The 11,488-nt window shown below is 41.5% G+C and overlaps 1 long non-coding RNA gene across 1 annotated transcript; it reads right to left on the minus strand.

Annotated features, from left to right (window-relative positions):
• Positions 1–687: 687 nt before the first annotated feature.
• LOC129383069 (uncharacterized) lies at positions 688–9,495 on the minus strand. The gene is made up of 3 exons (XR_008611003.2): positions 9,430–9,495; positions 4,193–4,334; positions 688–847 (listed from the first exon to the last, which is right to left on the minus strand). It is a non-coding gene; the product is annotated as an uncharacterized lncRNA (long non-coding RNA).
• Between the last annotated feature and the right edge of the window lie 1,993 nt (positions 9,496–11,488).

Raw genomic sequence — 11,488 nt, forward strand, 5'->3', positions numbered from 1 at the left:
GGTTTTACGGCAAATCTGCTGGTGGTGAGTGACCGAATATTTTCCCGTAAACAAAGAACGGCGATTTCCCTAGGACAGACAGCCATAAAGAAGAGACCGTAATACAAAGTACGAGTGCTTTCTATCTAGAAAACAAAAGACTCTGTATGCTGAATCTTTACTATAACCGTAAAAGTACAGGTGTTTCTCGTATTCGGAAAACGGAACACACTGTATGCTAGATCTGCACCATAACCGTTAATATACAGGTGCTTGCCGTATTCAGAAAACGAAAGACTCTCTATGCTGAATATGTATTATATCCGTTAAACTACAGGCGCTTCCCGTGTTTCGTCCTATAAAGCATATTCATTGTTTGAATAATGTACTATCGAGGACAAAATTGCCCAGAACGTGCGAGCGTCGACATAATTTAATTGGTGCTCTATTTTGCTGGGATAAGCCGCGCTAACATCTGCGTTCAGAATGTGCATACGCGACCCACTGTTTCCAGCAGTCTTGAATACAGAGATGCAATTCGGTCGACCCTCGCACTTCCTGGCCACGTCTGTCCCCGATAGTGCATATTCTTTAATGCAAATGTCATGAAGGCAACTCATAGCCGAAGCAACAGGTCACCATAGATGAAATTGTGTTGCCGACACACTGACATAAAGGTAAAGATAAAACACTTTGCACTTTGGGATACGAATGTATTCTATAGCATCTATACAAAAAGTTGCAAAATTTCACTCCTGAAGTTCTTTAGATCCTAGAAACCACTTATTTTCTTGAATCTCTCGTAATGCAGTCTTTCCTGGTGAAAGTTCTTCTCGACCCCAAACGCCTTGCAAGAATAAACTTTCTGCTGTTAGGAGAAACAAACAGTATTCGTGAATTTGAATCCTAAAGAAAGCGGCAAAAACGCATAATCACAGAACACAACAAAGCAGTAACTTCTGTGTTAGAAAAACACGTACGTAGACCAACTTTGTTGGAAAAAAAAATTATGGGGTTTTACGTGCCAAAAGCACTTTCTGATTATGAGGCACGCCGTAGTGGGGGACTCCAAAAATTTCGACCACCTGGGGTTCTTTAACGCGCACCTAAATCTAAGTACACGGGTGTTTTCGCATTTCGCCCCCATCGAAATGCGGCCGCCGTGGCCGGGATTCGATCCCGCGACCTCGTGCTCAGGACTTTGTTGGAACAAGGTATATTGCTATACCCGACTTTTCAACAAAGCTGCTTGTCATCAGGGTAGCAACTGTTTTCCTTGGCAGCGCTTTTTCTGTACTTAGCTCACTGGCCCCAACACCCATTGGGGGAGGAAAAGCGGGTGCATATAATAGGTCAAGCGTAGCCGAAGTGTTAAAATAAAGGCAGGAAGGGTGTGCTTAGCAGTGCTGATCGCGATGGAGACGGTAGGGGCACTGCTGTCAGTTCTTGCAAACAGTAGGGGTGACCAAAAAAAAAGAACGATGTACTCATGTAAGAAATCATTAATAGAATAGACCTAGGCTTCCAGGAAGTCAAAATAGAAATTAAGATAAACTGTTTGCACATTCGGAATGAAGAAACGAAGAATTAGGAAAAGTAAATTTTGTATCAAGATGCATCTGGTTAAGATCAGTGAAAATGGTTAACGAAGGCAGATTATGAATACACGCTTTGTTGAAAGCCGGTGAAGAAAAAATACATTGACCAAATATTAAAATATAAGATATCAAAATGAAACCGTGTAGGACCATAATACCGTAAAGAGCGGCCTGTTAAAAAATGGGATGTGCAATATGTTAACCAGGTGCAAGATTGCGAAACGTTGAGCATTGTTTACATTCATGCCGCTGTTGATGACTTCAAGTTTCTGTCTTCCTGTGGAAGCTTTTTCTTAGTTGAACAAGAAAATGGATAATTTTAAACAAGTCTAAGTTGAAATGCAGGTCAAAGATTGAGCCTTACTATAATGGGAGAAAATGTTATTGGCAGTTCTCCTAGGTGGGAATTCATTCGGCAGTAATATCCACGTGTAAGCTCAAAATTTAATGTTCCTAATATACCTTACTTATCTCCTGGCAAACCATTAGCTGGTCTTGTTTTCAACAAGATGTCTACACATTATATATGTTGGCAGGAGCGCTAGCAAACTAATTTATACTTGTTGCCACAAGCAAAGTCAAGTTTGGTAACAATCAGTGAAAGAAACAAACATCATTCCACTATACTGATTCAACTCATCCGGAATAGTTTACATTCTGGGCAGCAGAACGTTGCCGAGGAGATGTTATGTACACAGATGCCCTCTTTCATGAAAAATGACATCCTGCAGTCAAACCTTGTGCAGACGTGTCAACCTTAGATTTGAAAAACACCACAGTGGAAGGCAGAGTGCTAAATTTGTTGAAAATTACTAAAAATTGTTTGAATATTTCCTATGTTTACTTTTATTTATAAAATCACACTGTTCTCTACGGGCGCTGTAAACACGCACCTTGCTTTTGCAGTCGTAGCAACAGTGATCTGTGGCGCAGATAAGGAGAAATGCTTATGAAGTTTATGCAAGGTTATACCCTACAAATTACACCTCACTTCACATTCCAATCTGGCAGAGGAGGAGGAAAAACTTTATATTCTGGTGGAGGATGCATACTCCAGAGTAGAAGCAACTAATGCACCCTAACCATTACTGTTTATTTATTTATTTATTTATTTATTTATTTATAGTACCCTCAGGGCTTACAATGAAGCATTACAGAGGGGAGGGGCTAATAAATATGGATAAGTATGCAAGAAAGGAGAAAGGAAAACACGAATACTAATCAGAGGACGATGCAGGATACAATGTAAAAATAACGCGAGAGCGACACAAAAAAAAGGCATATTACGGTAAAAAAATAATTATACAAAGAAAAACAGAAAACTTCGGTAATACAGATTAAATATAAATACATGGTGTATAGGACAAGTTAGAGTGAGACAATAAGCTCACTCTACTGTTGCCGATGCCTACGCACTGGCAGTTACATATCACAGTTACAATTCTATTTCCACCAGCTGTAGTACTGCAAGCTTCTGTTAGTTTACCGTTACACAGCTGTGTGTTTTGTGCCTTTTCTCTCACATTTGCTGCACAAAACTGTTAGTGTGGGATGCTTCGGTCGGCAGAGAAACTGATTTCTGGAGCAATATAACGAACTAATACTGTGATTTCCGCATTTTCACTGCTGTTTAAGCATCATTGGGTCTTATAGTGAAAAAATGAGGAATAAGTACAACATGTATATTTCATGTCGCAACCCTCATGAGGTATTTAGTAGTCTGAATAATAAAAGATTCCAGATTTACATCGGAAGACAGGTTTTATTCCGTTGAAAGAATGGCATTATGCCAATGATTCTTGCATTTGGTGGTATATTTGGTATTATTTATTTCAGTTGGAATGTGCATGCATCGTCAGCGATATCGCTTGACATGTTTTAGATTGACTGTTTTCCCAATTTAGGCAAATTCATATTCGCAAACAACCTTGTGTATGATACCAAAAACTCGCCTAGCCGGAGTAAATCTTTAACATTTGCAAGATACGAGGCTCTTGAATGCACATCTAAGCCTGGGGTGCATGGCGCCGTCTGATCTCATCAGGAAGTTTCTGAAAATCATGTACAAGGTTTCTTAAGATGAGTGTAAATTTCCTTGTACGGGAATTTAAACAAGGTATTCATGCAGCATAAGACTGATGTCAGCAAGAAGCAGTCAAGAAGCGCTGTATCAGAAAGCACTCACTCGACAGGCATAGACTATAAAACACAAGAATTATTGCGACGATTTAAAATTCTAGCAGTGGAATGAAATATGCCTTCCAACCTATATCTAAACTCTTTCATTATTCAATCTACTACCACTACCTTCACCAGAAACATCCATAATCATTGTCCTATCTGTGCGAAATCGTCCTGGCCGATATTCGAGCCTTCATAAGCTGCTTCTTTTTTCAGTGCAAATTATCTGCGGGAAAGAGGTGTCCATATGAAGACCTTACAATCTACTTATTTCCCGTTTTTTTATGAATGGTAAGGGAACAATTTCACATTTAACTGCACTGAGCTTGAGCAAGTTTTATTTTAGAAGCTGTTGATTCTTTTTCCCTTTGCCATCTTTGACCAACCTGGTTAGCTAAGTAGACAAAAAAGCTGCAAGAGAAAGGTGTTGGTACCAAATTAGACTTCTGTCCCACGGCACCTTTTCACAGTCACTCGAGGAACTGCCTGTGCTCTTGGCTTCTGCAGTCAACTGCTGTGGCCTCGGCAACCATTTTGAGGGCCATGGCCATGTCTAACAAACCTTGTCTCCACAGGCTGCATAAAAAAAGATAATTTTGTGAGCTAAGTGTTTTTCTTAAAAGAACCCATTTAAGTTGTACTCGTAGCTTTGCGACACAAAATTACCGCGTTACTGGCAACTCAAGGCACTTTAGTGTATTCGCAGGCTTCATTCTTGGAAAAACACTTTTATATAGCACACAATGAGCAACAGAAAGCTGTATCGGGAGGCTTTCATGTTGCTCTACAATTTTCTCATTGACACTTTTCATCTAATTAGTTGAGAAACCTGTTAACTCATTAAGGGTAATTACGTAATTAGGCAGAATGTAAAAAAACTATATGAGTACCTCCAAGCGACGACAAACAACATTACCTTGGTTCTGTCTAGTTACACAGAATTTAAACATTTCTATATCTTGGTGCATAATAGTTGGGAGAGCCTGTAGATAAACAGCAATATTACAATTTTTATAATTATGTCGTGCGTGTTATTGATGGCTATGGCTGCTTCATGTGATTCTTTCAGTGCGGTGAAAGCAGGTTGGAAGTTAAATTGTTTTGCAGCAAGGGCGTGCAATCTAGAAAATCAATCAAAAGGTCAAGTCGTGTTCACTATTCAGATGTTAAACTAAGAAGCTGCAGAAAAAGAAAACGGGACACAACAGCCAATAAACAATGCAAAATTGGAAAATCTCAACTGAACAAGAAACCAGTTTTTGAAAATGCAGGAAAAAGCCACCAGCTTATGTGGAGTACACACTTGCTATGCATTCCAAGTTCAGAAGTTCCTACCGCAATGCTTGGGCACCATATAAACGTAACAATCAACAACTTGAAGCAGAATATCAACACCACTAAATGAATTGTGCACTGAAGATTCTCGATCTGAAATGACCATCAACTTATTCTGGCATATAATGTGCTGACCTCATTCTTTATTCTCAAAAGGAGGCTCTCAGAAAGCAAGCTTGCAGCCACAATTTCTCTAAAGGCAACATCAGCTTGAGTCTCAATGTAAGGTCGATCTGCAGATAAAGTGGATAATGCATGGCAAACATCACGAACGCTCTTACGTGTTAACCAGTGGGCTCACTCGTGCAGCCATGAAATTATGTGATGCAGACACATGACATATTGAATCTGGTTTCGTGAAGTGTTTCATGCTTCCAAGGCTTCTTCTCCAGTTGTGAAAGCCGTTTCCACTACACAAGTGAGCGATGAGAATAAAAAAAATAAAAACTTCAGCACGCTAACAATACGTTGGCTATTTGTGAACAACCGCAGATTTTTTTGGCTCCTAGCTTGATTCGTGCAAACCTACTATGCCACAATGCTTGCTTTGCCCAGTATCAGCCACTGTAAAATGCAATGTGTTGAGAGCTCCTGCCCCCTGTTTTTCTGCCTTGGAAAGTTTACAATGTGTTCAGTTGGCGTTGAGAAAGATACACAAAACACCACTGATTTCTAATATGTTTGGCGGGATGCCACTCGCCGCGTCGAATGCAGGTGAATGCAGTGGAATTGCGGTGTCGTACAGCGGCTTGTCCTGGAAGCAGGGCGTATGGTGCACTAACTAGTGCGTGTGATGAGATAAATTTGCTGTCGTAAAAATTTGCCTTTGTGGTTTTCCACATTTTAGGAGATGTCTACATGTCTGGTAAAAGCTCTTATAACAATCTGAACGTGTATATGAAGGTGTTTTCTAACATGAAGTATTTTCTCATTTACCAGTGTTTTCTTAGCGCGCGCCACTAATGATAGCGACGCTGTGGGCGCTGCAATGGAAAAATTATTGACATCTCGAAACACTGGTTTGGCCTGCTGGGGTAGGTTACGTCCCAACAGGCTGATATTTTAGGGGAAAAATGCCACACACCCGTGTAAACAAAGTTCTGCTGCAAAGTCGTGAAGCGCGAACTTCCGGGACAAGGTTCGCTTCAGTCGAGGGCGCTCTGTGTGCTATCCATCCCGTGTAATATAGATCAGCAGTGCGGACCCTTTTATACTGGCTTTCCTTTCTACTCGGAACCTTGGCAACAGCTCACACCATATTTTTTGAACCTGCAACGGGTGCCGAGAAAGTCACGTCACTGTGGGTTGATACTAACGATTTATTTTCGTAAGCGAACTGACTACACATTCTATAAAATCCTTAAAAAATACAGTTGGCGCATTTTTACTACTGTTGCTAGACAGGCTAGTTGCTAGAAGTGTGAAACATGTTACCGACCCTTTGACAGAATGCAACTTTAGAAACGTGCAGTGGAAAGCTACACTATAATAAAAATTAAAAGCTTAAATTTAATTAAATTAAATTAAAGGCTGCACTGCAATCTTTGCTATCGGCCTTGCAGCGCGGACCACCCGAACAACTGGTATTTGAGATTAGAGAACTCATTCATATCTTAACTGAGAAAGGACACCACGTGACATTTCAGAGGCTTCCAAGTCACTGCGAAGTCATAGGGAACGAACACACTGATAACGCTGCTCGGTCGGCTCTTCAAGGGGACGAAGAGGAGCCGATACCGTTATCAAGGACAGATGCCGCTCGAAAACTTCGAATGATCAGCCGTGACATCACGTTCTCCTTGTGGAACGCTGGAAGTTTTCACGACTACCGACTCCACAATCTTGACTCCTCTCTACGCCTTTGTATTCCAGCTGGACTCTGCCGTCGCGAAGCTGCCCTGCTTTGTCGACTATGGCTAGGGGTGGCCTTCACGAAGTCTTTCGCTTACCGAATTGGATGGGCCGACGACGCCTCGTGTGAGGACTGTGGTAACGAGGAGACTTTTCAACACCTTCTTTGTGACTGTCCTCGATATAATCTACAGAGACACTCACTCGCAACCGCGATAGCGCGCTTTTACCAAAGACCTCTCACAGAGGAACTTATTTTAAAATACCGCCATTATAAGCCATCGCCGCAGAGGGCGACGAGGGCACTGTTGCGGTTTTTGAGGGCGACAGAATTGGACAGGCGGCTGTAGCCTGAACAGGAGTTGATAGTGCTGCAAGTGACACTGTGCTGTGCGATGACAGTATTCGGTGACAGTGACCGATTGCGATTGTGTGTCTATGCTCCTTCCTGTCCTTATCTCTACTTTGTTACCACTTTACCTCCCCCTCCCTTCTCTCCCCAGCGTAGGGTAGCCAACCGGATCTTTTTCTCTGGTTAAGCTCCGTGCCTTTCCCCTTTCCTCTCTCTCTCTCTACGTGACACTCAGCGCAATGCGTTGGCGGGCTAGTCGGCGCTAATCCAGAATTACTTTTATTAGCGCAAAACATTGGGCACAAGAAAGACGACCGTCTGTTTTGCGCTGAACAAAGTAATTACATGACACTGTATGAGCATACAGTATTGTTACTGTATACTCAAGCCCTGTGTCAAGTAAAAGGTAATTGTTAAGTGTTTATGGTTTATTTCTACTTATTCTGCACACTAAGCGGCATAGTCAATGTTCGAAGTTTATACACTGTGGGTTTCTTTCGATTGCCTGTGTGATTCGTTTCCTACTTACTAATGCAGTAATACAACTGCAATAAGAAAAATGTGTTAGAAGAATAAATGCCGTGATATTCTTCCACATTTGCTGAGAGCAGGAGCAATGGTCAATAGCACATGTGTGAAGCTACAGAAATATTCAGTCTTCACATAGCGTAATTGTTCAGCAAGTAAAAAAAGAGGTACTCTGGACACCTCTGCATGACCAATGCAATCTGTCTACTTGAGACTGCACTGAGGATGCTGCTTGGTACTGTTCGGCAGTTCGGCTTTGGTTTTCTGCTATGCAGAGTTGTTTAGATACTAGTAGCTTACTTTGCGATCAAATGAAATTTGGAGCACTGGTAATTTGAACATAAATAATATGCTGCAAATATAACACAAGGGGAGGACTATGGGTCTCTTAGAAAAAGAACATATATATTACGATTGTAATGTGACATGATACCAGGATGAAACAGAAAGCAACGGATAGAAGAAAACAGCGTGGCCATGCCACCAAGGTTATTGTCCAGGCAGCGCTTCAGAAGTGCTCACGACACAGTCAAACACGGCAAAGCCGTCTTTCATCGTGTGCGTTTGAACACGGCATCACACGCGGTAGCGATTCCAGTAGTGCTGCCCAGTGGTTTAGCTCGCCGCAGTTTGTAGTGCCAGAAAAGATAAAGAAAGAAAACTGCACTATAGTCTTGTCGCGAAGAAGATAAGGTGAAGTGCATTCTGAGGCAAGAAACTATATAAAAATATCTTGCATTATCATCATTCAAATCGGTAAGCTGCATGACATCTTTCACATGATAACTTTTCATGATGCACCAGTGTGCAAAGTCTTATGGACAAAGTAAAATTTAGTTAGTGCAAATATCACACTATGATGATACGCAGTAAAGTAATCTCTCATAATATAAGGAGCGTTGCCTTAATGTTACCACCAAAGTTGACATTATTCAATCAGAGCCCTGTAAATTTTAGTATAAAAGGACACCACTTGGTTAAACAATAGCGATGTAATGTCTATGCATACAAGTATTACCCATCGATTTCTGTCATTGTCCAAAAAAAATAAATTTGTCTGCCTTTGTCTGCCTTTGCAAGATTAGAACTGAAGCATAAGTTTTACACCGTCACCCTAACAGGAACACCTTATTTGAACTTCACAATAAATAGACCTCTGTTGATGCCAGAATCATACAACGCTGAACCTTGCTGCATGTTTTACCGAGAAATTATAGTGGTATCATAACTCTAAAGCGATTCAGGACGATAGCATTGCAGAACACATCTGCAAGTGTCCCATTTTATTTCTAACAGCTTAATTGATTTACTTTCACAGCTTACCCAGCGCAAATTAAAATTACTTCCCCTTGTTTAGCACTTTTTTCTGCTAGACAACAATCAAATGACATCAATATATTAAAACATTACCTCGGAGAACCTAATTTGGCTTATATATCAACACCTTTCCATACTGCCACAACTTCACTCAGTCATATGTGTTGCAATAATGAAGGGCTGCTCGTCCACCAGCCCTCTAATATCACTAACATTGATCACCTACGTAGCTAAGTAGATGGTCATGATTCACGTAGCAAAGAGTTTAGAGAAAAAAGATCCACTCACTTTGAGAGCAACAATACTGCGATAACTTGAGGGAGATCAACCCATCGCAGGTATTAGACCTCTTCTAGGCTCGAACAGGGCAACAGTAACTAGCCTTTCAGTGAAACAAAATGATTAATTAGTCCCGATAAGTTTCCTGGTTGTCAATACAACCTGATTTCCATGCATATCTACTCTCAGCTTTAGTAATGCAACTGAATTATTCGTAAAATACAGTCTATGATGCGTGCATTGGCTTCGCTTGTATGTCAAATTTTTTATTTCGACTTATACAACATGTACAGCTTGCTTACTTACACGAATCTCTTGATTGCCGAGACATCATTCGAAGCAACACGTCTTCCTGCACTGCAAGCAGTTGCACCAAGTAAAACACAGCAGGGGTGCTATGCAGGATGCGCCGAGTTTGGCGAAACTCGGGATCTTCACGAGCTCTGGCGACACCCCAAGATGAAAGCACAAATGGTACCTAGACACAGTTTATCTTTCGAGAAGTCTCCAGTTTCATTGGTTTATCTAGATTCACTCTGGGTGGCTATCATTCCTTGGGCGTTGCCTTCTGGGCGGTCGACAAACTGGGGCTCACGTGATCATACCGTCGGTGCATGGTCGCGCCTTCTTTCACTTGTTTGTCGTTCCACCGAGTGCATTACACGCACAAGATAGTTATAAAACAAATGCATTTATTACAATATTATTAGTTAGTTTAACGTGGTTTAAAAGCATTTTAAAGCTTACAAGATGTACACTGAATGTGTATTCGACTAATTTGTAATTTAGTACGCTTCGCATTATACCACGAGGGAACGCTGTGGTGGCGTCATCACATACATTCATCGGGCGAGCATGGCGGCTAAACACCGAAGAGGCCCAGTGCAATCAAACTCGTACAACGAGCTTGCAGTGCGCGACGTAGTGATCAGGCTCGACGATGACCACTATTTTATTGGATAGTTCTGTTCCTCCGTGAGCAACCTTTCCGTGCACCCCGAAAGACTGCGAATAGCTTAGGCGATTTTACAGATCGCAACGCGTACTTACTGTTCACGGCACAATCCTGAACAAACAACTTATCCGGTGCTGCTTCTGTGAGTGCGCTGAGTTCCTCCACTCTGCGTGACTGCGAGCGTCACGAATATTGCAGTGTGTGCAAAAGGAAGACAGCCGATATAGTTACGATGCGACAAGGAGGTGGTGCCGACGATGGATCTCGCAACCAAAACAGTGACGGAGGCATCGACAAACTGCAGATAAGTATACTTCTACTGTTTCATATTTAGCATAATAATAGTGCACGGATTAAGTCGCTTTCGTACTAACGAACTGAATATCCTGCAGTTTAAAAAAGGCATTGAGAACCAATGAGTGTTCGTGCTTTTACATGTACGTGGGCCCGCGAAAATATGGAAAAGATAAAGGTAACCTTCACTAACTTAGTGATATAACAGAAGTTAATCAGTGACATTCAGCCCGCAGAATCTATGGAAGAGTATCTTTATCCAGATGAAATATCAATAGCAGGTACTGATATAAAGCAGGAAACTAATACAAAAATTTGATGGCTTTAACAGCACATGGGAGGCATTACCGAATCGTGATCGCCACGTTACCGATATCCTTGAAAAATGTTTAGAATCGTTGCATTCTACCGGTTATGCAATATGGGACATGAACCTGGAGGTTAACAAAGAAACTTGAGAAGTCGAGGACTGTGCAGAAAGAGAAGTAACAAAAATTGTTGGAGATAGCATTAAGGCAGCAAGACAGTGGCGTAGTAAACCGTAGCAACTAATATGCTAGTTGAGATTAAGAAAAAAAATGGAATCGGTGGGCAGGCCATGCACATCTTCAATCACTTGTTGCCAATTTATAACAGGTGATTACATAAGCGTGACAGAATGGATGTCAAGGAGAGAGAACTGCAGCCGAGGATGGTAGGAAATTGCGTAATGGGACAAAAATATGATGTTTGTAGGCATAGGATGCAATCAGCTCGCATAAGACGGAATTGTAGGGAGCGCCATTGATTTTGCAGTGAAGAAAAATAGGTTTGTGGTGC

This window comes from Dermacentor andersoni, chromosome 3 (assembly GCF_023375885.2).
Source record: "Dermacentor andersoni chromosome 3, qqDerAnde1_hic_scaffold, whole genome shotgun sequence".
Taxonomy (NCBI): Eukaryota; Metazoa; Arthropoda; class Arachnida; order Ixodida; family Ixodidae; genus Dermacentor; species Dermacentor andersoni.